We start from the raw sequence: 6,094 nt of genomic DNA, 5'->3' as shown, positions 1-6,094 counted from the left end.
TGTGGTCCTCTGACGGCACGGGGAAAAGAAAACTCGGACTTCCTCCACGACCGGAAGAGACTCGGTTGAAAACAGCAGGAGTGCGTGTTTCTGCTCATCGCCCCCTGGCGTCCGGAGGGGAGAACTGCAACAGGAAAAAAATAAAAAATATTTTATTACTTTATTATTTTTTATATACTTGAACTGAACTCGTTCTTTTCTCATCCAAACTAATTAGATTTTTCGGAATTTTACTTTATTGATTCCTCACTATGCTGTGCACAAACAGTCACAGTGTTTTTTTTGTCATTTTAAAGAAATCTTCTCCACATACTGAATGATATTCTTTACAATTTGTTATTGATTTTTGTTTATACTGTATTTTTTAATTCAGTCTAATCTACTCTGTCAAGGAAATTTCACATATATGGGATAAATAAACAATGCCTTATGTCTTTTCATTTAATTCCAACATTTTATCATATTAATTCATTTATTTTCAAATAATAATAATAATAGTTAATATTTATTTATTATTCACTATATTATTTCCCTTGTAATGACTACCGTACACATCCGCCATTAAAAACAACAAGAAGGGAAACACCATATTTGTTGTGGTCCGCGCCGATGGGGAACCAGCCAATCAGCAGCGTCCGTTTCTATTTAGGCCGCACCCACACCCGCCAGGCTGAACCAATCAGAATACAGTTCTCGTAAGAGGGCGGGATAAAGAGGAGGAGGGGCGGGCCCTGCAGCTTCTGTGTGACAGCTCCACACCAGACAGAGAAAAAACAGGAGGTTTCACTCCGCCACCTCCAAGAGCAACTCGTGTTTACATCTTCTCGGTCGAGAATTTGTTTTGCTATAGAGAGTCTGCGACACATTTAGAGCCAGTATCTGTTCAGAACTTATTAGCAAACAGATTATTTACAAATCTAGTTTCTATAGAGCAAAATTGCCTTTGACTACGACTTGTGTTCTTTGCTAGCTTGAAATAATTGACTCTTTTAGCTCATTTTTTGGTCTCAGCCTGCAAACTATCTGGAAATATTTCTTTTCATTGAGTTGTTTAAACTATTAAATGGTCTAGTTGGTCAGTGCATCTGTCTTCTGTGTGATATACATTTTTGCTTTGAACAAAACGATAACATTAAAACAATGAGATTTAGCTCAATCTTGCAGAATCAGTTGATAATACTCAAATAAGTGATACTTTTCACATTCACATTGTCATCTCATAAAAAAATAATCAAATAAAAGAACATATTATCTCAGTATTATATCATTTAATTATCCCTCTTCCTGAGAAATTTTCTAAACTGGTGTACATACAGTTCATAAATGACTTTTAAGGAAGTATAAAATAAAATCTTTGGCGTTTAATGATATATACAGTGATTAAATCCTGGTTAAAATTACTCACAGGCATGTTTAATATTGTTTACTTCTTTTTCATATGTTTAAAATGACCCATTCTATGCATCTCAGTGGTATTTTTCATAGTTTAACCTGAAATTATGCATTTAATGTAATAATAATAATGTCTTAGTAATGAATAATGCTATTTCTTCCTCTTGCAAATGTTTTGAATCAACTTCAACAGTTTTAATGAGAGTATATTCATTTGTTTGGTCAAAGTAAAAGAAACAGCTTTTAGTGATGGTTTTACTCAAGTACTTTATGCAAGAATATATTGAGATATGCACATTTCTTTCTTTCTTTTTTTATTCAACTTTTGTTAAGAACAACGATAACCTGTAAAAAATGCAAGCTGGTTAGTATAAAAAAATCTTTTGTGTAATTATATTATTTAAAATTATATACGATATTTTTGTGGTGTTTGATGTGTAAATATAATATTACTATGTTAATATAATTTTACTAGAACATTATTTATTTATTCCAATTTAGTATTTCCGGATGCTTCTTTCCAAATTGATTGTTTTTGATCAATGAAGAATCGATAAGGTTAACTGAAGAATTTTGGGGGATACAGATATTTGTATCACTCGTATTTGCCGTAATTTTGGGGAAAAGTTTCAGCCGCCATTGTTGAAAGTGAAGCAGGAAGTAGAAACAAAAATTAACCCAACTGGCAAAAAAAAAAGACACAGCGCTGAGCGCAAGCCAGACGTAAAACAATCAATTTTAAAATACTAAATCGGAAAAAATGCGCAACAACCAACAGCAGCTCTGCTTCTAGTTACATTTTTTAGAGAAGTGGACGTTGGCTACGCAGCGGCTCTGCGCGTCACTTTAGCGCAGAAGCATAAATTACGCATAAATCTAAGGGGTCATCGCTGACAACCTTTTCTGATTCGGCGACTCATCCGCACCGACATAGACGATCTCTGCGCTGCACACGAAAGGGAAAGGAAGGAAACGCCGACTTCTCCATTCCTAAATCCCCCCTCTCATCTTTAGCAGTAAACGAGTGTCTCTGATCGATTTGGAAAAAAAAAAGAAGAAAACACTCGAAACCCGTCCATTCCCCCGGTTTCAGGGTTTCTCGGTTGCTTTTCGCTTCCCGTCGACTTGCGAGGACGTAGCTCCGCTTTTTGAGACTCCAGATTTACCGAGGGCACAAAGTTGATAGGCGAGCTAGCCTCCTAGCTGGCTCTGAGCTAACTAGCTTGCAGTGTCGGCCGGGGGAGCCCGTTTATTTTTATTTTTTTTTTTATTTTAATTTGGCAGTCGGTGTTTAAGGTGGTGGCGTCGTTGTTTTTCCTTTGCCATTTGCGACTGTCCGTGGCTGTTTTTTCCCCCCATGATATCCGAAGACTGTTCGCGGTAAGCCGGTTGTTTGTTAGCTCGATTTAGCCTGCGTGCTAACACCTTGCGTATTTGAGCCTGGAAGCCAGTTCAAGGCCTCAGTCCTCCTCCACCACCACCACCACCACCATCACCAGATACTACCACCACCACCACCACCACCTCCTCCACAGCATTGCCGTGCAGTGAGAGAGTTGACAGGTGAGTACGGAAACTGTTTCGGCTTCTTATTTCCAGGCAGATGTTAGCTCCGTAGCAGGAGACACCACCACTAAAGGGCGGACGCTGTCAAAAAAAAAAAGTTAGCTCAAGTTGCTAACTAAACATTAGCTTGATTCAAAACGATTTGTAGGAGGGGGGGTGGTGGGGATCCGCGAAATCCACGCCATCTTTCACTGGACGCTGCTCCTGCTCCTGCAAGGCCAGTTAATGCGTGATTTATGCTTCTGCGCTAAAGTGACGGCGCAGACCCCTGGCGCCGTAGCCGACGTGCGCCTCCCCAGAAATGTAATGCGTAATTTTTTTTTTTTTTTACTACTGGGCAGAGCTATGCAGGAACCCTCCACCCATGTGAGACATTGTAAATCCTCATCACTCTGGTTCGCTGTGTGTAACAACACCACCCAAACACTAGTCGGTGTTAGTTTTTGTTTCAACCTCTTGCTTCGCTTTCAACGATGGCGACTCAAACTTTCGCAAGTCGATACGAATAATATAAACGTCTGTATCTTCCGACCCTCCTCACAGTTAACGTTTTCGATTCTTTATTGATCCAAAACAAATAAATTGAAAATCATGAGGATGGAGAAGCAGCCGAAAATGCTAAACATGCTACTACCAAGTGGACCAATGGCAGCTCTTGTGCTGAGCGTCACTGCAACGCATATTTACGCGTAATTTATACTTACGATTGGTGCGCTTTGCTAGTAGCTTGTTTCCAGTTTAATATTTCCAATGGTTTCTCGCATCTCCGCAATTTTGTAATTGATTGTTTTGGATCGATAAAGAATCGGTAAGAGGAGGTTTGGAGACACAGGCACTTGTAGGACTCATTCTTAGCAAAAGTTTCAGCTGCCAAAACAGAAAGTGAAGCAGGAAGTGGAAACTAAAACACAGCGCCCCGCGTAGTAGCATAAATTATAAATCTTAAATTATGCATAAGTAGAGGCAGTTCAGCCCCGGCAGCTCCTTGGTGTTTTGTTTTTGTTAGCCACATTCAGCTATTGCCCGGGGACAGGAGGAGTGTCGCTGGATGTGCCCTGGTTGGTGTGGCATGGTGGTGGAGGGGGGGTGGTGGTGGTGGTGGTGGGTGGGGGGCATGTGTGAGCTGCAGTGTGTCAGCTTCTAAATCCACCTGCATTGCGTCTTTGGTGGAAGTTGTTGTAGAAGATTTTGGAAACCCAAACAACCACCTCCGATTGCCTGCTAACCTGTGTTGGGTCGACTCCTCGACCCCCTCCCTCCACAGGGGGGGAGGAGGAGAGGAAAGTGGGAGGGGGGGGGGGGGGGGTACACACACACACACACATGAGATGATGCCTTGTGACCATCCTCCACCAGCTGTAACCCACCGACTATAAATAGTTTTGTTTTATATCCACCGGTGGGGTTGAACGTCAGGCTTAATTTGGAGCAACATTTGGGTCATAAATCAACTATTGTGATCAGGCAGGGTGGAAACAAGCCAGCAGAGAAAAGAGAAAGAAAAGGAGGAGGAGGAGGAGGAGGAGGAGGAGGGTGGTGTTTTGGTTCAGGCCTTGTCTAGACATTTTGATTGACTCACTGCTCGTGCAAATGTCTTTGGACCTGGGTCCGTGGTTGGTTTTATGACACGTGTCGGGTCAAAATACATCGGGAGTCTTGTGATTCACCCGCTGGTGTCGGCGTCGGATGCAAATCAAGACTCTTGAGTGTGGTTGTATGTGTAGGGGTGGTTATCGTTAAGGTCTCGCCGATACCGGAGACAAACTGGTGCTTTTTGTGACGTGCAAGTTGAAGCTGAATATTAATTGAAATGATATAAACACAACCACGACCAAGAAATAAATTAACCAATATAAATCAAAAATTCACAACAAGCTGTTATAATTATCATAATAAAAAAACAACAGTGTATCAAAACCAGCAGAAATACAGAGAACAAACCAAAAAAAATCACAGTTTTTTACAGTAGCTACTTTCAATCAATTAAAACATCCAGCAGCTTTAAACTTTCAGCAGTTTTTTCTGGCTAACGTGGGACTGGGACTCTCCTCTTCAGGGATGCTGCTAACTCCGCTAGCACCCGTCTAAGACTCTACATTTCTCAGCTTTTAAAAACGCCGTGCGTCGTCGGGATGTTTAATCTAATTCCAGGTGTTGCCTCCCTCGTTGCAGTTTGCTCAGTCTGCATCTTAAGAGGTGAAGTCCAGCCAAAACGTTTGACATTAACGTTTGGCATTAGGGCATTTTGAAGGTTCACTTCCATCCATCCATCCAGGCGAAAAAAAAAATGGACGTGATGTCATGTGTAGCGTCCGGCACAGTAATGGAGTTAATTAAAACGAAGCACAGAAATCTGCGTTATGACCGTTAACATCAGTACGTTATGATACAGAGTATTGGTAACAATCCCTACTTCTATGTTCATTAATCCTCTGAGACCTGACGTCCTCATACGGGGACAATATGTTGCAGCTAATTCTGCTTCATTTACACCTCTTGTCCTCATAAGACACTTTTGTCCGTCATGTATTCATACCTAAGGGTCAATACAGTTGTTTATTTATTCTTATAAACTTTCCTAGATGAAAATTTAACAAATTCACAAGTCACACTCACTTGAGGACACGTTTGTGAAAGCTTTTGCTGCAGACTTTCTAAACATTTTCTTATTGATAAGATGGAAATCCACAAGTGGGGATCTAGACTCTGGATGCTTTTTGAAGTTTACACACGAACCACGATCATTTACATTGAATAAACTCAAAACAAGTTCATCCCGGAGTGTTTTTTTTATCATGGCCGACCAGAACCGGCGGTGGCACGTCTCCGCATGTGGATCAAAGGCCGTCAGCTTTACAGCAAGGCCATTCTCCCTCTCTCTCTGTCTCTCTTTTCTTTTCTTTTCTGCTTTGTATGCAAACACAACGAGAGCCCGTGTCAAGAGACAGGCGTCCGATTGTTGGGGCGGATTATCGCTGCGCTTACAAACCAGCGGGGACAGAAAGAGACGGGAAAGCGTTTTCCAGGGATGTTTTCGGGGTCAGATGTTGTAGAAGCCGCCGACCAGCAGGAGAACAGGACCTAAAAAAAAAAAAAAAAAAAAAAAAAAAAGCCCTCAGAATAACAATAACGTCCG

General features: G+C 41.3%; 1 protein-coding gene across 2 annotated transcripts in view; it reads left to right on the top strand.

The window, feature by feature from the left end:
* Positions 1-1,801: 1,801 nt before the first annotated feature.
* Positions 1,802-6,094, top strand: part of larp4b (La ribonucleoprotein 4B) — a 55,689-nt gene continuing 51,396 nt past the window's right edge. The window contains exon 1 of one of the 2 annotated variants that reach the window (XM_047589833.1): positions 1,802-2,955. The gene's annotated coding sequence lies outside the window, so the exon portion shown is untranslated. The remainder of the gene's footprint in view (positions 2,956-6,094) is intronic. The other variant, XM_047589834.1, reaches the window with a different exon arrangement.

Source organism: Mugil cephalus, chromosome 7 (genome assembly GCF_022458985.1).
Source record: "Mugil cephalus isolate CIBA_MC_2020 chromosome 7, CIBA_Mcephalus_1.1, whole genome shotgun sequence".
Lineage (NCBI taxonomy): Eukaryota > Metazoa > Chordata > Actinopteri > Mugiliformes > Mugilidae > Mugil > Mugil cephalus.
Note: the sequence above shows the minus strand (reverse complement) of the source record. Positions and strands in the feature narration are given on the sequence as shown.